The 23,753-nt window shown below is 46.2% G+C and overlaps 1 long non-coding RNA gene across 1 annotated transcript in view; it reads right to left on the bottom strand.

Moving 5' to 3' along the window:
• The window catches only part of LOC119962129, a 106,960-nt gene extending 83,410 nt beyond the window's left edge, over positions 1-23,550 (bottom strand). Inside the window, exon 1 of the long non-coding RNA XR_005459819.1 lies at positions 23,288-23,550. This is a non-coding gene — a long non-coding RNA (uncharacterized LOC119962129). The remainder of the gene's footprint in view (positions 1-23,287) is intronic.
• Between the last annotated feature and the right edge of the window lie 203 nt (positions 23,551-23,753).

Genomic DNA, 23,753 nt, shown 5'->3' with positions numbered 1-23,753 from the left:
AGAAATGGTGAGACTGTGGTATTGTACTGTGCTGGTTAATCCTCATATTTGCCCTCGTACGTTTGATGACTTACTGTTGAGTGAGACAATCAACACAGTCTGGCCTTGTTTAACCAGCCAAGGCCAACTGGGAAATATTGTTTCCTGGGAAATTTCAGACTGTTGATTTTCCGGTGTAAAATTTTTCTTGTTATGCTTGATATGCTTCAAGGTTTTTAAAGGAATTAACTATTAATACTACCTCAACGTCACAAAGATTACTAAATAAAAATAGCATTATTGACTATACTAACTGTTTATCTTCCATTGCTGGCAGGTTCAGAGAATCTAATAATACTAATTTGGGCAGCACGGTAGCATGGTGGTTAGCGTAAATGCTTCACAGCTCCAGGGTCCCAGGTTCGGTTCCCGGCTGGGTCACTGTCTGTGCGGAGTCTGCACGTCCTCCCCGTGTGTGCGTGGGTTTCCTCCGGGTGCTCCGGTTTCCTCCCACAGTCCAAAGATGTGCGGGTTAGGTGGATTGGCCATGCTAAATTGCCCGTAGTGTCCTAAAAAGTAACGTTAAGGGGGGGTTGTTTGGGTTACGGGTATAGGGTGGATACGTGGGTTTGAGTAGGGTGATCATTGCTCGGCACAACATCGAGGGCTGAAGGGCCTGTTCTGTGCTGTACTGTTCTATGTTCTATGTCTAATTGCTTATTGTCACAAGTAGGCTTCAATGAAGTTACTGTGAAAAGCCCCTAGTCACCACATTCCAGCGCCTGTTCGGGGAGGCCGGTACGGGAATTGAACCTGCGCTGCTGGCATTATTCTGCATTGCAAGCCAGCTATTTAGCCCACTGTGCCATCTCGACAAGGTATATTTTGCTTTAGAATATCAATCTATATTCTATGCGCCAGGCTGACTTAGTTTGGGTGCTGTTACTTCTGAATTAGAAGTCGGGAGTTTAAGCCCCAGTTCAAAATTCAAACATATAACTTAAGCCAACACCCCAATAATGCACTGAGGGAGGGTGGCATCATTGCTGGAGTTATCTTCCAGAAGGATCAGTGAATAAATTCCTTTCCCTGAACAGTAAAGGCCCTGTGGTTGTACTGTCCCATCCACTTGTCTTGAATTTATTTGTGTAGACATTCCTCTGACAAAAATGAATGCCGGTCCTTTCTCTGCACGTTAATACAGGTATTTATCATTTATGATGATTTAGATACGATGAGACAAATTGTCAGGTCCTTTATAGTAGTAAAGGCCTCCTTTAATTACTTGGTAGACCTTGGAGAACAGGCCAATCCAAACCAAACAACCCCATAGCGACAATGAACCAATGTGCTCAAGAGTGGGTGTTGCTCTGGAGTACACATCTTGACATTCCCTTTTGCTATTTCAACCATGCATGTGTCTCCTGAATGGCAGCACGGTAGCATTGTGGTTAGCACATTTGCTTCACAGCTCCTGGGTCCCAGGTTTGATTCGCGGCTTGGGTCACTGGCTGTGCGGAGTCTGCACGTCTCCCCGTGTCTGCATGGGTTTCCTCCAGGTGCTCCGGTTTCCTCACACAGTCCAAAGATATGCAGGTTAGGTGGATTGGCCATGCTAAATTGCCCTTAGTGTCCAAAAAGATGAAGTGGGGTTACAGGGATAGGGTAGAGACGAGGGCTTCAGTAGGGTGCTCTTTGTAAGGGCCGGTGCTGACCCGATTGGCCGAATGGCCTCCTTCTGCACTGTAAACTCTATGATTCCTGTGTTTCCTTCCATTTTCGTAAAATACAACACTTCACCACCCCGCCCTCTCCAGGTGGATGCAGTAATCATGAATTGTACTCGTGTCACCCCCCCCCCCCCCCACTCCTGACCTACACCTGTGCCCACCTCTCTCAGAAGAGCAGCCAGCCTCCCACAGTTTAGGACACTCTGATTGGCTCTCCTACCTGCGGACTCTGCCCATTATCTCCAGTCACACGGGGATCGGGGAGGTGGTCTGTCACTCGACCACCTTCAGGAAGGTTGAGCAGGCTGATGGGACTAGGACACCGCACTTGGTCCCGATGCCCAAGAATCTTTCGCAGTTGGTAAGTTGGTAAAATTCTGCCCAGAGGCTTCACTCCACTCCAGGTCTTAATGACAGAAATGTAGGTTGAACCTCCAGTGCAGTACTGAGGCAATGCTGCACTGTCACAGGAGATAATTTTCACATGAAACATTAAACCGAAGCCCCATCTGACCCTAAGGTGAACATAAAAGGTTTCCACGACACGGTTTTGAAGAAGAGCAGTGTCCTGGCCTATATTTGTCCCTCAATCAATATAATAAAAATATATTATCTGATTATTATCACATTGTTTTTTGTGGGAGTTTTCTCTGTGCATATTAACTGCACTTCTCATACTCCAACAATGACGATACTTCAAAAGCCCTTCATTGACTGTAAAGAGTTTTCGGACACTTTTGAATGAAAAGGTTGCCTTATGCTTCTAACTTCCTTGTCTAAGATTGCATCCTCTGGTATTTGAACTCTTCACTACAATGGACAATTTGCCCACATCTAATATACTGATGCTTTGCCTGGTTCTGGTAACTTCAATCAAAGTCTTCTGTTCCTTCATGAATGAACAGGTATAGGTTGAGGATCCCTTATCTGAAATCCCGAAAACCGAAAAATTCTGAAATCCGCACTTATTTCGAGCGTGCCACACATGTCCAGTACCCAACGCGCATTGCAAAAGCGCAGTTCCAATGCCCCAATGTTCCGCACATGCAGTTTTCAACGAGTGCCGCATATGCGCTGTTCCCAACGTTCCACACATACCCAGTTCCCAACGCATGCCGCACCTGGACAGTATATACTAAAATCCTAAAAATTCCGAAATCCGACACACACTCCAAGCATTTTGGATAAGGGATTTTCAACTGTAGTTGCAAAGATCTGATGCTGTATGGTTATTTCATTCAACCCCAACTTCTTTTTGTTCCTTGCTCCCAAAACTATTAATTATATTTGCAGTTTTATATATTACCCTTAAGGAAGAACAGAATTGGGACTCGTTGTAGTCTTGTGGGAAGGCCCGATAACTCATGGGGGATGTGGAGCAAAGACATCTTCATAGAATAAAGTTCCTCCTGAACTATTGAAAAGCTCATCGCTACCACCACAGAATCTGAAGGAGCCAAGTCCCATAAAAGGTAGAGTAACAATTGCACCAAAGCCTTGTGACGCAGTGGGTAGAGTCCGTGCCTCTGAGACAGATGCTTGGGTTTGTGTCCCACCCCAGGACTTGATGGCCAAGGAAGGTTCATAACGCAGCCCAACAGGCTTGAGTGTCATTCCGCAAAATCATTCCAACACAAGACAATGGATAGGGCAGCACGATAGTGCAGTGGCTAGCACTGTGGCTTCAGCGTGCCAGGTTCGATTCCCGGCTGGGTCACTGTCTGTGCGGAGTCTGCACGTTCTCCCCGTGTCTGCGTGCGTTTCCTCCGGGTGCTCCGGTTTCCTCCCACAAGTCCTGAAAGACGTGCAGTTAGGTAATTTGGACATTCTGAATTCTCCTTCTGTGCGCCGGAATGTGGCGAGTAGGGGCTTTTCACAGAAACTTAATTGCAATGTAAGCCTACTTGTGACAATAAAGATTATTATTGTAAGAGTGGGAGATACTCCTGGTCAGTCATGCTTGATTCGGACTGGTGGCTTTCAGACTGTAAGCCTCTGGTGACAGATTATCGACCTGTTCCAGTAAACTAGCTATGGGAACAGGCAATGTCTGCCCTGTGCACCACTTGGTGTGGGAAGTGAAATGATGGCAACCATGACATCAGTGGAAAAACCGGACACTGGTGCAACTGTTAATAATGACCATACCTGTAGGCATCTTGGCAAACTGAAAATATTGCAAGTATGTGCAGGGATTAAGTCTCACTTATTTATCTATGTGTGTGCAGAACACAAATTTCAAAAATAGACATATGAAGTATTTATAGGATTTCCTGTATCCTAAGCCCAGCTAGATGGATTGGGATAGTTCTATGTTACTCGGGTGAGTAATATTTCCTGATTGTACAATTTTAATTTTCTTTGCAAAATGAACATATAAGGTCTTCCAAAAACTATAGGTTTGATTGTGGTGAATCACAGTAGCGTAATTCACACTGTTATTATATGAAAATGAAATGAAAATTGCTTATTGTCACAAGTAGGCTTCAATGGAGTTACTGTGAAAAGCCCCTAGTCGCCACATTCTGGCACCTGTTCGGGGAGGCTGGTACAGGAATTGAACCGTGCTGCTGGCCTGCCTTGGTCTGCTTTAAAAGCCAGCGATTTAGCCCAGTGTGCTAAACCAGCCCCTATATATGATGTACTGTGTCTATGTAAGCTCGGCACACAGCAGTTGCGTGGCTCTGCCACGAGGGGGAGATGTACTGGGAGTGTACTGGAGTTTGTACTGGGCTCCACTCTTGGCTCCGCCCATGGCTCCTCCCACCAACTGGAAGTATAAAGCTTGGCAGTCTGAGCCTGCCTGCCAGTTCATCTCGTTGCAGGCAGGCTCCGTTGTAAGATTATTAAAACCACTGTTCACTTCCAACCATGTGTCTTGTGAATTGATGGTCACATCAGTGAACTAACCCAAAAAAAATAGATTCCGTTCTGGGTGGGATTAGCAGTGCTGGGAACGACACTGCTATCTAATGGCACTTTGGCTTTTTTTAGTGCCCTGGTGGGGAACGCCCCTCCAAGGCCGCACTCAGCATAATTTCCTGAACTGAGGAACTTCGGCAAGCGGAACTCAACAGTGCAGGAAGATCAGGATGCCATTTACAAATGCCGTTCCGATCACTTGACCCCACCAACGTAACCGCCACGCGCCCCACGCCTCAACTCACCTATCAGGGGGTCATCAAGCCCATCCTGCCCCCCACCTCACACGGCAAGGGCACCCATGGGCCTGATCTTAGCATGGCAAAATGCCAGCCTGGGACCTTCGCACTGCCAGCCTGGCAGTGCCCCTGTCATCCTGGCAGTGACAGGATGGCACAGCAGTGCCAGGCTGCCACCTTGCCTGGAGCCCCACCACCCAGGGGCCTCCGATCGCCTAGGAGACCCCCCAGGTACCTTTCCACCTGGTCCCTGTTTGAGGGGGCCTGTACTGAACGATGCCCAGCTGGGATATCTTCAGGGAGGTTGGTAAATGCCAGCCGGCTGCTAGATAAGGAGCAAGCACGGCTAAATTGGTTCTTCAACTGTGGTTAGATCTCGCGAGGTGTAACGGCTGCTGGAAATCCCGGGGGAGGCCACTCACTCATCGTCCCCGTCCCACTCCGATTCCGGAGGGATGTGACTGGTAAACCGGGCCCTATTTTACTGAGTGAACAGATAATAGGCACAGAAGCTGTGTTATTTCTCCTTTTGACACAACGTTCCATACCGAGCAGGAGAAAAACATTTGAAAACTGAAAAAACTTCAAACACACTATTGCAGCATTTGAAGATGTTCATTTTGCACGTCTTGAATTGCAACGATATAGTTGCACCATGTCCATTTTCTTTGCTCTTCTTCAAATGTTTGCAAACCTCCTTTCCACAGCACATGGTGGAAATAACCTTCCTTCGGAACAGCCTGACTGAAAATCAACTGCGCAATCATCAGATGACTTCTTTATTTTGTCTCAATCATGATAACGTCTGTGCCAGAACATGAACATCTTTACTTAATTTTGCATAAAAGCATATTCTCACTGGAATGCAAACATATATTAAAGGAAGTTTTGTTATTGAGCTTTTAAACTTGTCGTTTCAGTGTGGAAATGACATCATATTTTCCCCACAACCGATACATTGTTGAGGGCCCACTATTGCAACATCTCAGCAAATGATCTTAAACCTAATAATGCAAACTGAATAAGGTTAGAGGTCTGCATTCCAATAACCCTCCCTTGATTCTTATAGTTTGGAAACATGAGACTTCATTAAAAAGGTTTGCAGTGCAGGAGAAAGGGTTCTGTCGCACAGCAAGCATATACTTGGAACCTGTACAATGGCATTTGAACAGGATTTTCAGAGCAGACTGCTCCAGGTGTTCAGCATGACCTGCAACGTTCTAGAAGTCAATGAACTGACCACACTCCAAGAGCAAGTTCTCAACGCATAATAATAATGTTCCTCAGGTTTCACAGGATTAGTTCCCGCTACTATGGAAAGAATATAAAAGGACTTGATGCTTATCCTTCCCCAATTTCAGTCCCTACCTCCAGCCCGTAAATGTGGTGATTCAATGTTATGGTGAACTTGTTAAAATATTCAACTCTGCACTGATTCTTTCTTCTCGCTGCATGATATCAGTGTAATGGCTATTCTTGCACTCTGCCAAATAACAAGTCAATTGTTGCAGCAGTGCGACTTCATAACAAAAGAGCGGGGACTAAATTTTTCCTCGAGTGGACTGCAAAGTTTGGAAAATCTCTGGGATTGTGGAAGGAGACATCCTTGGCTATGAAGCTGATTAAGCACAAAAATAGGAGAATGGCGCAGACGAGTGCATGGATTAAGAGTTGGTGCAGGAGGGAGGGATTTAGATTCCTGGATCACTGGGACCGTTTCTGGGGAAGGTGGGACATCTGAAGCAGAGCAGGGCTAACATCCCAGCTGGTGGGTTTGCTAGTGCTGTTGGGAGGAGTTTAAACTAGTTTGGCAGGGGGAGGGGACACAGAATGTTAGCACAATAGGGACACGGCATAATACAGAAAAGCAATCAAGTCAGAGAGAATACCGTGGTGGTAAGTTTCAAGGGAGTAAGTCAAGGCTGGGTGATCTCTATTTTAATACCAGGAGTATTACAAGTAAAACAGATGAGTTGAGGCGATGATTGGCACATTATATTGTGATAGTGCAGCCATCATGAAGATGCGGATGAGGGAGGGGTAAGATTTGCAGGTCAACATCCCGGGGTGTAGAATCTTCAGGCGACACAGAGGAGGGGATAAAAGAGGAGGAGGTATTGCTGTATTAGTTAAGAAATCAGTTACTGCAGTAAGGAGAGATGATATCTTGGAGGGGGCATCAAATGAAGCTTTGTGGGTAGAGCTCAGGAATAAAAAAGGGACAGCCACATTACTAGTTGTTTATTATAGACCCCCAGCTGGTCAGTGGGAAATTGAGAAGCAAATATACGCACAAATCACAGAGGTGTGTAAAAATAATAACAAGAGCAAAAGAACAGAGGGCAGAGAAAATGACAGCACAGGAACAGGTCCATCGGCCCTTCAAGCCTGCATCGACCATGCTGCCCATCTGAACGAAAACCCTCTACCCTCCCGGGGACCATATATCTCTATTCTCATCCTATTCATGTGTTTGTTAAGATGCCCCTTAAAAGTCACTATCGCATCTGCTTCCACTACCTACCCCATTAGCGAAAGGCTGTCATCACCCTCTGTGTAAAAGACTTGCCTCGTACACCTCCTTTAAACCTATGCCCCTTAGTAATTGACTCTTCCACCCTGGGAAAAAGTTTTGATCATCCACTCTGTCCATGCCCTTCATAATCTTTAGACTTCTATCAGGTTGCCCCTCAACCTCAGTCGTTCAAGTGAGAACGAACCAAGTTTCTCCATCCTCTCTTCATAGCTAATACCCTCCATACCAGGTAACATCATGGTAGATCTTTTCTGTACCCTCTCCAAAGCCTCCACATTCGTCTGGTAGTGTGGCGACCAGAATTGAACATTATCTTCCAAGTGCGGCCTAACTAAGTTACTATAAAACTGCAACATGACTTGCCAATTTTTAAACTCAATGCCCCGGCCGATGAAGGCAAGCATGCCGTTTGCCTTTTTGACTACCTTCTCCACCTGAGCTGCCACTTTCAGTGATCTGTGTATCTGTACACCCAGATCCCTCTGCCTATCAATACTCTTAAGGGCTCTGCCATTTACTGTATATTTTCCATCTGTATTAGACCTTCCAAAATGTATTACATCACAATTATATTAGGTGATTTCAACTTTCCTAACATTAATTGGGATAGTCATGGTATTAAGGGCTTAGGTGGAGTGGAATTCTGAAAATGTATGTAGGAGAATGCTTTAGCTCAATATGTAGAGTGTCCAACAAGGCATAGAACATAGAGAAATACAGCACAGAACAGGCCCTTCGGCCCACGATGTTGTGCATGGCACAGTGCTGGACCTAATTCTGGGGAATTAAGCCAGACAGGTGGTTGATGTTTTGGTGGGGGAGCATTTTAGTGATAGTGACCACAACACGGTGCAATTTAAGTTTGTTATGGAGAAAGAAATAGACAAGTTGCAAAAAAAGGTTTGGATTGGGGAGAGTGGAATTTAGTAAAATAAGGTAGGATCAGGCCAAGGTGGACAGGGTAGAGTTACTTGTGGGGAAATTTACAGAAAAGCAGTGGGGTGCAGTCAAGAAGGAAACTACGATGGTACAGGCCCACCATTTTCCCTCTAGGGTAATAGGCAGGAGTATCAAGCCTAGAAAACCATGGATGGCCAGAGGCATTCAGTACATGACGATGAGAAAGAAAAGAGAGGTTTTCAGTAAGAACAAGGGGAACAAATCAGCGGAGGAGTAGTGGAGTACAGAAAGTGCAGGATGGATCTTTAAAAGCAATTAGGAGAGCAAAGAGAGGGTACGAGAAAGCTGTAACTTGTAAAAGTAGGGAAAATCCCAAGATATTCTATAAATATACCAATGGGAACAGAATAACCAGGGAAAGTGGGCCTATTAGGGACCTTGGTGGGGAGGGGGGGGGGGGAATCTGTGGGTGGAGCCAGAGGTCAGTCGTAGGGTGTTGATCGCATACTTCAAATCTGTCTTCACACAAGAGAATGAGGAGGTAGTGATGGACCTCAGGGGAAAGACTGTGAGGCTCTTGAGCAAATTGACACAGGGAGTGACAAGGTATTGGAGGTGTTAGTCAGCATGGCTTTGTCAGAGGGAGGTCATGCCTAACAAATTTGATTGAATTTTTTGAGCATGTGACCAGATGTGCAGATGAGGGTGGCGCAGTTAATGTAGTTTACATGAATTCAGCAATGCCTTTGACAAGGTCTCACATGGGAGACTTCTAAAGAAGGCAAATGCACATGGGATACAGGGTAACTTGATAAGGTGGATTCAAAATTGGCTTAGCTGTAGGAGACAGAGGGTGATGTCAGATGCTGCTTTAGTGACTGGAAGCCAGTGTCCAGTGGTGTACCACAGGGTCCTCTATTATTCGTCATTTATTTAAATAACATAGGTGACTGTGTGTGTGTGTGTGTGTGTGGGGGGGGGGGGGGGGGGGGGGGGGTTAGGATCAGTAAATTTGTGGATGGCTGGATGACACAAAGATTGGGTGGGTAGTTAACAGTGAGGTTGTATGTCGGAAATAGACGGGATAGTCAAATGGGCAGATAAGTGGCAGATGGAATTTAACCCTGAAAAGTGATACACTTTGGAAGGAGTAATTTGACAAGGAAGGATTCAATGGATGGCCTGACACTGGGAAGTCCCGAGGAACAAAGGGACCTTGGCGTGTTTGTCTAAAGATCTCTCAAGGCAGAAGGGCAGGTTAATAGGGTGGTGAAAAAGGCTTATGAGACACTTACTCTTATCAGAGCATAGAATACAAAAGCAGGGAGGTAATGATGGAGCTGTGTAGAGCTTTGGTGAGGCCATAGCTGGTGTACTGTGTGCAATTCTGTTCGCCACATTATAGGAAGGATGTGATTGCACAGGAGCAGGTGCAAAGGTGATTCACCAGGATGCTGGCTGGGGTGGAATATTTAAGTTATGACGAGAGGTTGGGCAGGCATGGGTTGTTTTTGTTGGAGCAGAGAAGACTGAGGGGTGACCTGATTGAGGTGTACAGAATTACAAGGGGCATGGACAGGGTGGATAGGGAGCAGCTGTGCCCATTCATTGAAAGGTCAGTCACGAGTTGACACTAGTTCAAGGTGAGGGGTAGGAGGTTTAGGGGGGAATTGAGGAAAAACATTTTTACCCAGAGGGTGGTGACGGTCTTGAACGCACTGTCTGGAAGGATGGGAGTGGCGGGGTGCCTCACACCCTTTAAAAAGCATCTAGATGAATACTTGGCACATCTTAACATTCAAGGCTGTGGACCAAGTGCTGGCAAATGGGATTAGGTAGGCAGGTCAGGTGTTTGTCATGCGCGGTACAGACTCGATGGGCCAAAGGGGCTCTTCTGCACTGTATTATTCTGTGATTCTGTGATTGCAGAGGTACAATAAGAACATAAGAACTAGGAGCAGGAGTAGGCCATATGGCCCCTTGAGCCTGCTCCGCCATTCAATGAGATCATGGCTGATCTTTTGTGGATTCAGCTCCACTTTCCGGTCCGAACACCATAACCCTTAATCCCTTTATTCTTTAAAAAACTATCTATCTTTATCTTAAAAACATTTAATGAAGGGGCCTCAACTGCTTCACTGGGCAAGAATTCAATAGATTCACAACCCTTTGGGTCAGGAAGTTCCTCCTAAACTCAGTCCTAAATCTACTTCCCCTTATTTTGAGGCTATGCCCTCTGGTTCTGCTTTCACCCGCCAGTGGAAACAATCTGCCCGCATCTATCCTATCTATTCCCTTCATAATTTTATATGATTCTATAAGATCCCCCCTCATCTTTCTAAATTCCAACGAGTACAGACCCAGTCTACTCAACCTCTCCTCATAATCCAACCCCTTCAGCTCTGGGATTAACCTAGTGAATCTCCTCTGTACACCCTCCAGCACCAATAAGCCCTTTCTCAGGTAAGGAGACCAAAACTGATCCGATCCGCTGGGACCACCCTGGAGTCTAGTGAATTTTGGTAAATTATCACTAGTGCATTTGCAATTTTGCCTAGCCACCTCTTTTAGCACTCTGGGATGCATTCCATCAGGGCCAGGAGACTTGTCTACCCTTAGCCCCATTAGCTTGCCCATCACTACCTCCTTAGTGATAAAAATCATCTCAAGGTCCTCACCTGTCATAGCCTCATTTCTGTCAGTCACTGGCATGTTATTTGTGTCTTCCACTGTGAAGACCGACCCAAAAAACCTGTTCAGTTCCTCAGCCATTTCCTCATCTCCCATTATTAAATCTCCCTTCTCATCCTCCAAAGGACCAATATTTACCTTAGCCACTCTTTATTGTTTTATATATTTGTCGAAACTTTTACTATCTGTTTTTATATTCTGAGCCAGTTTACTCTCATAATCTATCTTCCTCTTCTTTATAGCTTTTTTATTAGCTTTCTGTTGCCACCTAAAGATTTACCAGTCCTGAAGTCTCCCACTAATCATTGCCACTTTGTATGCTTTTTCCTTCAATTTGATACTCTCATTTATTTCCTTAGCTATCCACGGTCGATTTTCCCTCTTTCTACCGTCCTTCCTTTTTGTTGGTATAAACCTTTGCTGAGCACTGTGAAAAATCACTTGGAAGGTTCTCCACTGTTCCTCAACTGTTTCACCGTAAAGTCTTGAAATGAAATGAAAATGAAAATTGCTTATTGTCACGAGTAGGCTTCAATGAAGTTACTGTGAAAGGCCCCTAGTCGCCACATTCCGGCGCCTGTCCGGGAAGGCTGGTACGGGAATCGAACTGTGCTGCTGACCTGCTTGGTCTGCTTTAAAAGCCAGCGATTTAGTCGAGTGAGCTAAACCAGCCCCTTTGCTCCCAGTCTACCTTAGCTAGCTCTTCTCTCATCCCATTGTAATCTCCTTTATTTAAGCACAAAACACTGGTGTTTGATTTTATCTTCTCACCCTCCATCTGTATTTTAAATTCCACCATATTGTGATCGCTCCTTCCGAGAGGATCCCTAACTATGAGATCATTAATCAATCCTGTGTCATTACACAGGACCAGATCTAGGACCACTTGTTCCCTTGTAGGTTCCATTATATATTGTTCTAGGAAACTATGGCGGATATATTCTATAAACTCCTCGTCAAGGCTGCCTTGACTGACCTGGTTAAACCAATCGCCATGTAGATTAAAATCCCCCATGATAACTGCCGTACTATTTCATAGAATTTCATAGAATTTAAAGTGCAGAAGGAGGCCATTCGGCCCATCGAGTCTGCACTGGCTCTTGGAAAGAGCACCCTACCCAAGGTCAACACCTCCACCCAAACCCCATAACCCAGTAACCCCACCCAACACTAAGGGCAATTTTGGTCACTAAGGGCAATGTATCATGGCCAATCCACCTAACCTGCACATCTTTGGACTGTGGGAGGAAACCAGAGCACCCGGAGGAAACCCACGCACATATGGGGAGGATGTGCAGACTCCGCACAGACAGTGACCCAAGCCGGAATCGAACCTGGGACCCTGGAGCTGTGAAGCAATTGTGTTAGCCATAATGCTACCGTGCTGCCCGTTTCTACATGCATCAGTTATTTCTTTGTTTATTGCCTGCCCCACCAGAATGCTACTATTTGGTGGTCTATAGACTACTCCTGTCAATGACTTTTTCGCCTTACTATTCCTGATTTCCACCCAAATGGATTCAATCTTATCCTCCATAGCACCGATGTCATCCCTTACTATTGCCCGGATGTCATCCTTAAATAACAGAGCTACACCACCTCCCTTACCATCCGCTCTGTCCTTCCAAATAGTTTGATACCCATGGATATTTAACTCCCAGTCGTGACCATCCTTTAACCATGTTCAGTAATGGCCACTAAATCATAGTCATTCACGATGATTTGTGCCATCAACTCATTTATCTTATTCAGATACTATGAGCATTTAGGTAAAGTACACTTATGTTGGCTTTTATACCTCTGTTTTGAATCTTAACACCTTGATCAGTAACTTCTCCTAAGTTATATTTCCTCTTAACTTTTCTCCTAATTTTCCTTGTCGTTGAACCCATATCTTCATGTAACAACCTGCCGTGTCGCTTTCCATTTGTGTCTTTACTTCCCGTTTTATTCCTTTTAGTATTACTGGGCCTATTCACTGAGCTCCCCTCAGTCACTGTACCTTGTACTGTCGCCCTTTTTGATTTTTGACTATGGCTCCTGTGCCTTACACTTTCCCCCTTACTGCCTTTTGTTTCTGTCCCTGTTTTATTACATTCCGACTTCCTCCATTGGTTCCCATCCCCCTGCCATATTAGTTTAAACCCTCCCCAACAAACAAATTGTTTTTGTGATTTCTGCAAAGAGATGTAAACTAAGAAGGAAACATTAGTAAAATCGATGTATTTATACAGAAAGGATTTTTTACATTATATACAGCTTCCTCTCCATGTTCAGCACAGTGATGGAAGGTGTTGTCGACATTGCTACCAGGTGTCACTATCACAGCAATAATCTGCTCACTGATGCCCTGTTCGGGTTCCTCCAGGACCATTCAGCTGTGACCCTCATTACACTCATGGTCCAAACATGGCCAACAGAGCAGAACTCCAGACGTGAGTTGAGAGTGACTGCCCTTGACATCATAGCAGCATTTGACCGAGTCTGACATCAAGGAGCCTGGGAAAAACGGAAGCTAATGGGAATGGGGGGAATGCTCTCCTCTGGTTGGTCTCATACATAGCACAAAGGAAGATGGTTCTGGTTGTTGGAGGTCAGGGGCGGGATTCTCCTGTACCCGGCGGGACGGGGTGGCGTGAACCACTCCAGCGGCGGCCCACCCCAAAGGTGCGGAATCCTCCGCACCTTCAGGGGCTAGTCCAGTGCCGGAGTGGTTTGCGCCACGCCGGCCGGCGTGGAAGGCCTTTGGCGCCTTGCCAGCTGTGCCGAAGGCACTCCGCCGGCCAGCAAGAGTCCGCATATGCGCGGGAGTGTCAGCGGCTGCTGACGTCATCCCCGCGCATGTGCACGGGGGGGAGGGGGGGTTCACCTACGTGTCGGCCATCGCGGAGGCTGACACGGCCGGCGCGTAGGAAAAGAGTCCCCCCCCACAGCACAGGCCAGCCTGCGTATTGGTGGGCCACAATCGCGGGCCAGGCCACTGTGGGTGCACGCCCGGGGCCGGATCGCCCCGCGCCCCCCCAGGACCCCGGAGCCCGCCCACGCCACCAGGTCCCGCCTGTAAGGGACCTAGTCTGATCTACGCTGCGGGACTGGCAAAAACCAGTGGGACTTCGGGCCATCGCGGGCCGGAGAATTGCGCGGGGGGATGGCGCTGTGAGCGGCCGCCAACTGGTGCGGCGTGAATCCCGCCCCCGCCCAATCTCCAGTGCCTGAGAATTCGGCGGACGGCAGGGGTGGGATTCACGCCGCCCCCCCCGGCAATTCTCCGACCTGGCGGATGGCCGGAGAATCCCGCCCCAGATGTCTCAGCTTCAGTACGTTACTGCAGGAGTTCCTCAGAGAATATCCCAGGCCCAACCACCTTCTTCTTTTTTGAAAATATTTTTATTAGAGTTTTTTCATTTCATACAATGCAAAATAAACACATTTGTGCAAAGCAAATACAATTTACAAAAGCCAAACATTAGAAATAACCCTCAAATCCCCAACCCCCTTACCCCGATCCCATTTCCCCCTTTTTTATGTTTTGAAAATTTTCAGTTTTGTGCATAGTTTACAAAAGGTGATTATTGTGTATTTACATATGTATAGTTCCCCCCCCCCCCCCCTTCCCCTCCTCCCCCCCTGTCAACTAGCCTGCCCTCTCTGTGCTCCCCCGCCCCACATTGTTTTAGGTGTTTCCTTGGTGCCTTGGCCTATTTTGTCTTATTTGCTTGTGCTGGCTTCGGCAGGGCCCTAGTCCCTATAACTGGCTCTGATAGTCACCTAGTTGGTATGGACCTATCCAGCCAGTTGTGGGGAGAGGGGATTGGTGCCCCTCCCCATACCGGACAGTTAGGCCCTGCCGGCCCCCATTTTGTCCTGGGGCCCTTCGTCCCTGCCGCAGGGCCCTGTCCCCCCAGTCCTGTCTCCACCTCTTAAAGATGGCATCCAACATGGCTGACATGAACCTGTGGTTGCCGCAAGTGGGGGCCACTAATTTTCCACCAATTTTGGATTGGTGGAAGTGCTGTCTCATTTGATTCCAGGTTCTGAGTATGGCTACCACCACTGGGCTTGTTGAATGTTTGGCTGGCGAGGGTGGGAGCGCAGCCGTGGGGAGGGCTCGGAAGGTCATCCGATGGAGGAGCTCTCCTCCATCCTCACCCATTCCATTTCCGGTTCTTTCACCCATCCCTCAGTATTTCTGCTCAGGCAGCCCAGTGGTAGTACTGTAGGTTTGGGAGGTCAGGCCCATGTTTCTTTTTCTTTGTAGGACCTTGGTCACACATTGTCGGCAACCTGGATCCCCGATAATGAAATTCGCTTTGGGCTTGTTGAAATGGCAGCCCTGCCAGGTCTTCCCCTCCCCCTTTCAGATTCACAGGTTGAGCTTGGAGCCCAAGAAGGCTGCAAACTCTCTCAAGAGCTTCATGATTCCTTCCATGCTGCCTTGCAGGTCTGAGATGTAGAGAAAATGGTCATCGGCATAGAGTGAGACTCTGTGCATTCTGTCTCCTCTTTGGATTCTCTTCCAGTTTTGCGCCCCTCTGAGGGCAATCACCAACGGCTTGAACAAGAGCGGGGACAGCGGGCAACCCTACCTTGTGCCCCTGTGCAGCTGGAAATATTCAGAGTTAGTGGTGTTGGTGGTGTTGGCCCATATGCTCACCATGGGCCATTGTACAGGAGTTTCACTATGAGGTGAACCTTGTCCCCTGCTCAAACCACTATGAGGTACTTCCACTCGACTGTCAAGGGCCTTCTCTGTGTCCAGGGAAACGATCACCCCTTGGTGCTCTCTCCCCAGATGAGCAGCCGTCTCATGTTCGCAGATAGCTGTCTGCCCTTGTCAAAATCCGTCTGGTCTTCTGCGACCACCTCTGTGTGCAGTTCTCCAGTTGCTTAGCCAGGATTTTTGCGAGTACTTTCATGTCCACATTGAGCAGCAAAGTGGGTCTGTAGGATCCGCATTCGGTTTGGACTTTGTCTTTCTTGGGTATCAGCAATATAGTGGCTTGTGCCAGCCTTGGAGACAAGCGAGTCTGCTGCAAAGTTTTTGTCTCGGTCCCCCGGGAAGCCATCAGGTCCCGAAGCCTTCCCCCTCTGCTTGGAGCTGATGCTCTCCATGACCTCTCCAAGTTCTAGTGGTGCTTCTATCCCCTCCTCCCATCATCCCCAATGAGAATAGCCAATGTTGTTCCTTTGTTTAAGAACGGTAGCAAGGATAATCCAGGGAACTACAGGCCGGTGAGCCTTATATCAGTGGTAGGGAAATTACTGGAGAGAATTCCTCGAGACAGGATCTACTCCCATTTGGAAGCAAGTGGACGTATTAGCGAGAGGCAGCACGGTTTTGTGAAGGGGAGGTCGTGTCTCACTAACTTGATAGAGTTTTTCGAAGAGGTCACAAAGATGATTGATGCAGGTAGGGCAGTGGATGTTGTCTATATGGACTTCAGCAAGGCCTTTGACAAGGTCCCTCATGGTAGACTGGTACAAAAGGTGAAGTCCCACGGGATCAGGGGTGAGCTGGCAAGATGGATACAGAACTGGCTAGGTCATAGAAGACAGAGAACAGCAATGAAAGGGTGCTTTTCTGATTGGAGGGCTGTGACTAGTGGTGTTCTGCAGGGATCAGTGCTGGGACCTTTGCAGTTCGTAGTATATATAAATGGTTTGGAGGAAAATGTAACTGGTCTGATTAGTAAGTTTGCGGACGACACAAAGCTTGTGGAATTGCGGATAGCGATGAGGGCTGTCAGAGGATACAGCAGGATTTAGATCTTTTGGAAACCTGGACGGCAGATGGAGTTTAATCCGGACAAATGTGAGGTAATGCATTTTGGAAGGTCTAATGCAGGTAGGGAATATACAGTGAATGGTAGAACCCTCAAGAGTATTGACAGTCAGAGAGACCCAGGTGCACAGGTCCACAGGTCACTGAAAGGGGCTACACAGGTGGAGAAGGTAGTCAAGAAGGCATACGGCATGCTTGCCTTCATTGGCCGGGGCATTGAGTATAAAAAGTCATGTTGCCGCTGTATAGAACCTTAGTTAGGCCACACTTGGAGTATAGTGTTCAATTCTGATTGCCACATTAGCAGTAGGACGTGGAGGCTTTATAGAGGGTACAGAAGATATTTACCAGGATGTTGCCTGGTCTGGAGAGCATTAGCTATGAGGCGAGGTTGAATAAACTCGGTTTGTTTTTACTGGAATGACGGAGGTTGAGGGGCGACCTGATAGATGTCTCCAAACCTGTGAGGGGCATAGACAGAGTGGATCGTCAGTGACTTTTTCCCAGGGTAGAGGGGTCAATTACTGGGGGGCATAGGTTTAAGGTGCGTGGGTGAAGGTTTAGAGGAGATATACGAGGCGGGTTTTTTTTACACAGAGGGTAGTGAGGGCCTGGAACTCGCTGCCGGAGGAGGTGGTGGAAGCAGGGGCGATAGTGACATTTAAGGGGCATGTTGACAAATACATGAATAGGATGGGAATAGAGGGATACGGACCCTGAAGTGGAGAAGATTTTAGTTTAGCCGGGCAGCATGGTTGGCGCAGGCTTGGAGGGCCGAAGGGCCTGTTCCTGAGTTGTACTTTTCTTTGTTCAGTTCATCGAGGAACTATTTCGTCTCTGAGACCCTCTCAGGGGGTTCGGAGATGTACAGCCACCGGTAGAAGGCCTTGAACGCTTTGTTGATCTTTTCTGGTTTGCTATCAGTTCGCCTTTGCTGTCCTTTACCGATGCTAACTCCCTTGTGGCTGCCTGCCTTCTCATCTGGTGAACCAGCAGGCGGCTGACATTGTCTCCGTAATGTTGGAAGGTCCCCTGTGTCTGGTGGAATTGGTGCACTGCTTTCTTGGTGGGCAGCAGGTTAAAATCCATTTGTAGAGTATCTCCTGTCTACTTCCAAAATGGAGTTCATAGATCATAGAATTTACAGTGCAGAAGGAGGCCATTCGGCCCATCGAGTCTGCACCGGCTCCTGGAAAGAGCACCCTACCCAAGGTTCACACCTCCACCCTATCCACTATAACCCAGTAACCCCACCCAACACTAAGGGCAATTTTGGACACAATTTAGCATGGCCAATCCACCTAACCTGCACATCTTTGGACTGTGGGAGGAAACCGGAGCACCCGGAGGAAACCCACGCAGACACGGGGAGGATGTGCAGACTCCGCACAGACAGTGACCCAAGCCGGAATCGAACCTGGGACCCTGGAGCTGTGAAGCGATTGTGCTATCCACAATCAGTTGTTGATCAGTTGATCAGTTGTTGCCTACCTGCCCTCTCTTCCTTATCCTTGTGTGCCTTGCAAACGATAATTTCTCCTCTGATCACAGCCTTCAGCGCCTCCCAGAGTGTGGAGTGTGAGACCTCCCCATTCCGGTTGTTAGTAATATACTCATCTATGGCCTGTGATATTTTCTAGCAGAAGATCTTGTCGACGAGGAGAGCCGTGTCCGGGGGGGGAGGGGCTTGGGCACAGATCGTCTCCAACCTCGCATCCAGGTGGTATGGAGAGTGGTCAGATATTACGATCGTGGAGTATTCCGCTCTTACTATCCCTGGAGCACCAATTTCCCCACTACAAAGAAGTCGATAAGGGTATAGACCTTGTGCACTTGAGAAAAAAATGAGAACACCTTCTCACCCGGGTGCATCAACCTCCATGGGTCCACCGCCCCCATCTGCTCCATAAATGTTCCCAGTTCTGTGGCCATGGCTGCTGTTTGCCCCGTTTTGGGGTTTGACCTGTATGTCAGTGGGTCCTGCACACAGTTAAAGCGCATTCCAAAATCCAATCCAGCATTTTCAAATGACCCTGTTAAAAAAAGCTTCCAGTCCACTTTAACAGTGAATACAGTCCAGAATTTTACACCAATTTCTTTCAGAATACTTGGTCTGGACTGACCTCCGCTGTTAACGCAAACTCTGATATCCACACAATATTGTCTTTCCAATTACTTTAAAATTTATGTCACAGACTGTAGTAAGACATTCCAAAATTTAGGATTACTTTAGAAACCTTTAAAAATCTATCTTCTCACCAGTTTGTTCCTTCTCATTTTTGCTGTGATGTCCATGAACAGTATCCAGTTATATTTCCAGGTATCTAGAACCAACCACCCTTTAGTTTCTCTGGAGCTTGCTTTCTTGCACATTACTCCATTGCACAATTTTGCCTGCTTCGAGCACAGCTGAGAGATGTTTCCTCTCCTGATTTCTATCTGCAATTGGACTGACTTCCAGTTAAAAAAAGTACAGAGGAAAACCCTTTTGCTCTCTCTCTGGGAAGTAGCCTCCCCACCTTTCGGTTTATTTATTTTTCACACCGTAGCCCTCTTTAAGCACAATAGAATCCCAGTTGGAATTGAAACCAACCCCCACAATGCAATGACCTTTGTTAAGCATGAATCTAGATATAATCCCTTACAGGCACAGAAACGTTAAATTATACCCACATAAAACTGTATGTTATTTCTCTTGTTCACCCATACAAATATAAATCCCTTAAAATTTGCTTTGTTTTCCTAAAAGATGTTCACCTGGAAAAATGTTGATTTGATTTGATTTGATTTATTATTGTCACATGTATTAGTATACAGTGAAAAGTATTGTTTCTTGCATGCAGTACAAACAATGCATACCGTTCATAGAGAAGGAAGGAGAGACTGCAGAATATAATGTTACAGTTATAGCAAGGTGTAGAGAAAAGATCAACTTAATACGAGGTAGGTCCATTCAAAAGTCTGATGGCAGTAGGGAACAATCTGTTTTTGAGTCAGTTGGTACATGACTTCAAACTTTGGTATCTTTTTCCTGACAGAAGGAGATGGACGAGAGTATGTCCGGGGTGCGTGGGGTCCTTAATTATGCTGGCTGCCTTTCTGAGGAAGCGGGAATTATAGAGAGAGTCAATGGATTGGATTGGATTTGTTTATTGTCAACGGATGGGAGGCTGGTTTGCGTGATGGACTGGGCTACATTCACGACCTTTTTTAGTTTCCTGCCGTCTTGGACAGAGCAGGCTCCATACCAAGCTGTGATGCAACCAGAAAGAATACTTTCTATGGCGCATCTGTAGAAGTTGGTGAGGGTTGTAGCTAACATGCCAAATTTCCACAGTCTTCTGAGAAAGTAGTCGTTGGTGGGCTTTCTTAACTAGAGTGTCGGCATGGGGGGACCAGGACAGGTTGTTGGTGATCTGGACACCGGAAAACGTGAAGCTCTCGACCCTTTCTACTTCGTTCCCATTGATGTAGACAGGGGCATGTTCTCCACTACGCTTCCTGAAGTCGATGACAATCTGCTTTGTTTTGTTGACATTGAGGGAGAGATTATTGTCGTCGCACCAGTTCACCAGGTTCTCTATCTCATTCCTGTACTCTGTCTCGTCATTGTTTGAAATCCGACCCACTACGGTGGTGTCTGGGTATGTACATATTTCATCTGTATTTGACTCTGATGAATTTACTTCAAAATGATACATGGAATATATTTCCCTTTTTTTGCCAATGAAGGTGAAGTGAAGTAGAGCTCAACGTCAATTGTGAATGTCAGGTGAGTGGCAGGCCTTTAAATGAAGACTTTGGTGCATCATATTATCATATGCCATGGTGCTTTACCTCTTCCCAAAGAATGGAGAGAAAGTTGAATGAAGGCATCTCAAATTAGGGATGTATAAGAGTAGCTTTGATTCATAAAGTAAAAGGAACGTGTTATTTTTTGCCTTTTTTCTGCTAGAGAAAACCTTGTTGCTCAGCTCAGATTCTCTTCTCAGCTGCAACCTTGTGTTAACGTACAGTCAGAAATATCATACCTCGAAAAACCTGTCCCAATTCTCAAATATATCAGAAGTTATGTTAAGATATGTATATCTTACGATGGATTGCAATTGAATCCAAGCTCGGTTCAGTTCCTATTGCTCTTGTTTGGATAAGTACTCTGTGAGTTAAACCTAATTTAAGCAAATCAGTGCTTTTGCATGATGCTTGTTTAGAATCACAGAATCATTGAATTTACAGCTCAGAAGGAGGTCATTTGGCCCATCGAGTCCGCACCGGCTCCTGGAAAGAGCGCCCTACTTAAGCCCACACCTCCACCCTATCCCTGTAACCCAGTAACCCCACCTAAGCTTTTTTTTTTGGACACTAAGGACAATTTATCATGGCCAATCCACCCAACATGCACATCTTTGGACTGTGGGAGGAAACCGGAGCACCCGGAGGAAACCCATGCAGATACAGGGAGAACGTGCAGAGTCCACACAGACAGTGACCCAAGCCGGGAATCGAACCTGGGACCCTGGAGCTGTGAAGCAACTGTGCTAACCACTGTGCTACCATGCTGCCCACTAGTTCAGTCTGAGGGTCTGAGGAAAGTTGATTTGTGCACCAGTTTTCTCACATCTATCTGCCTGGTGGTGGATGTAGCACTGTTTGGAAGGAGAGCAAGGAAGTTATCTCCAGAACTCTGGCCAATATTTATTCCTCAATCAACATTAGAAAATCAGATTATCCGGTTATCTGATTCACTGATGCCCTTGAGGGAAGGAAATCTGCCATCTTTGCCAGGTCTGACTCCAGGACCGCAATACTATGGTTGACTCTTAACTGCCCTCTGAAATGGTCCAGCAAGCCACTCAGTTCAAGGGCAATTGAGGATGGGCAACAAATACAGCGATGCGTACATTCCATGAAAGAATACTTACATAATCTCTGCGATCGCTAATGGGTGTGAAAAGCACTAAATCTATAAATGTGCAGAGTAAGCACATCAACACATTTAGACCTGTGAACGAATGAAGGAACAAATGTCGAAACACTTCAGCGCAGTACAGCACACCGTGTTAAAGGGGACACGCATTCTTGAGATCAATGTTAAATGCTAGTTCAAACCTAGAGAGTTTCTCTGATGTTCCTGTCAACATTCCTCGCCCAGACATCAAACAACAATTCGTCAGATCCCACTGTTGTAATTGATGCTAGATTGTTGTTAACTTTAACTCTGATACTGATCATTTTTCTGTTAAGTGAAAGTATCAATGGGTTGAAGGGTTATGGAGAACGGGCAGGAAAGTGGAGTTGAGGCTGAGAGGCATGAGTATTGAGTGGCGGAGTGGGCGCGAGGGGCTGAATTGCCCACTCCTGCTCCTAGTCCTTATGTTCTTATGAAATGAAACAAGGGCCGGTGTTTGGAGCAAGGTTGCAGGTGCAACCATGTTCCCATTGAAAGACTTGAGGGGCAAAATGGTCTTGCTCCTGCTCCTAAGTTCCTGAAGTCTATGTAAAAGTTATTTCAGAAACTTAAAAACAAATCACTGGTATCATTTTATCAAACGTAACTATAAGCATCATAGTCCATAGTGCTTAAAGAAAAAAGCTATTCCCTACATGTTGTCTATATAGTATCTAATACAGAATGTTTTTAACAGCAAACTTTACATTACAATGATAATGCCGATATAGTATTTGGCGAGGGATGGCTGAAAAATTCTAAATTACATTGCAGTGCATAGAGTACATAGCACAGAACCAAAGCCATTCAGCTAAACCAGTCTGTGCTGGTGTTTATACGTTATACAAGTCTCCTTTCTTTCCAGCTGCCTCATTTCAGCCTATCTAGCTCATGTTTATTGACGAGCATTCGAAAGATTAAAAGATTAGATTTTGAAAATTGTTTTTCAACTTTAAACACATTTGTATTTTGGGTTCAGTCTGTTTAAATTTTATTCACACGGATGCACGTTCCATGTGTCGGCAAGGCCACACATGTTTTCGTAGCATTGTGCACAAGGTTGATCCATGGCAGAAACGGGCAACCCAGGGTAGATGCCATCCTCGAGAGACAGTCGACGACTGTGGCAAGGCTGAACTGGATGCTGGCAGAAGACTTGTGGGGAAGGTTGATGGGGACCCGGGAAGGGTTAACCCCTATTGAGGGCATCGAGAACAAATGTTACTCACTTCTCCTCTGATTGTATTGATTTGCCCTCTGTGAAGGGGGGGTGGGGGTGGTGCTGGAACCTGACTGGGGATAATCACACTCAATCTAACTTGCGGTAGATATAGATCATATGAATTCTGATTTTGCAAGCTTTTATGTTTACTCCTGACACCCACATGCTGAAAGAATGAAAGATCCTGATGTGTCATTATCTCAGTACCCTTAGTGTTACAAAGCATAATGTTGTTAACATATAAATGCTCCTTTTTAGCTGTTTATCTCTTCCATTTGGTGCATAGAGTGTGTGTTTATACACTGGTTTTGGCTGTGATCAAAACAAAATGTGCTCACCTTTTTTGTTTTCACTGAGCTTATTATTTCCTCTTCACAACATCTTTGTTTATGGTGCTGCCATCAGAAATGAGGGACATTGTTTGCTAACGTCTTTGATCTAGTTCCTGTTCTTCAACATACATCGTCCTCCATCAGCTTGAGTAAGTGGTGTATCTTTGCTATCGCTGTGACAATTGTTCCCCTTTTCTGTCTGAGGTTTAGCCACCGTATTAATGCAGTGCTGCCCTTTGCCTCATTAACGTACAACATATCACAAAAGAATATAGCATCTGGTCAAACAATTGTTCATTGACCTCCGGAATCCGGGTTTTATTTTATTTATCTGACTAAATAGGATGAATGTCTAATCTCTCTGACGGCTGTGGCATATTGGCCGAGTGCATGCTCGACGCTTTGTGACACATTTTCAAGCAGTCTTTTAAGAGATAATTCAACATGTATTAGTGGTGACCTAATTCCTGCT

This window comes from Scyliorhinus canicula, chromosome 2 (genome assembly GCF_902713615.1).
Source record: "Scyliorhinus canicula chromosome 2, sScyCan1.1, whole genome shotgun sequence".
NCBI classification, from domain to species: domain Eukaryota; kingdom Metazoa; phylum Chordata; class Chondrichthyes; order Carcharhiniformes; family Scyliorhinidae; genus Scyliorhinus; species Scyliorhinus canicula.
Note: the sequence above shows the minus strand (reverse complement) of the source record. Positions and strands in the feature narration are given on the sequence as shown.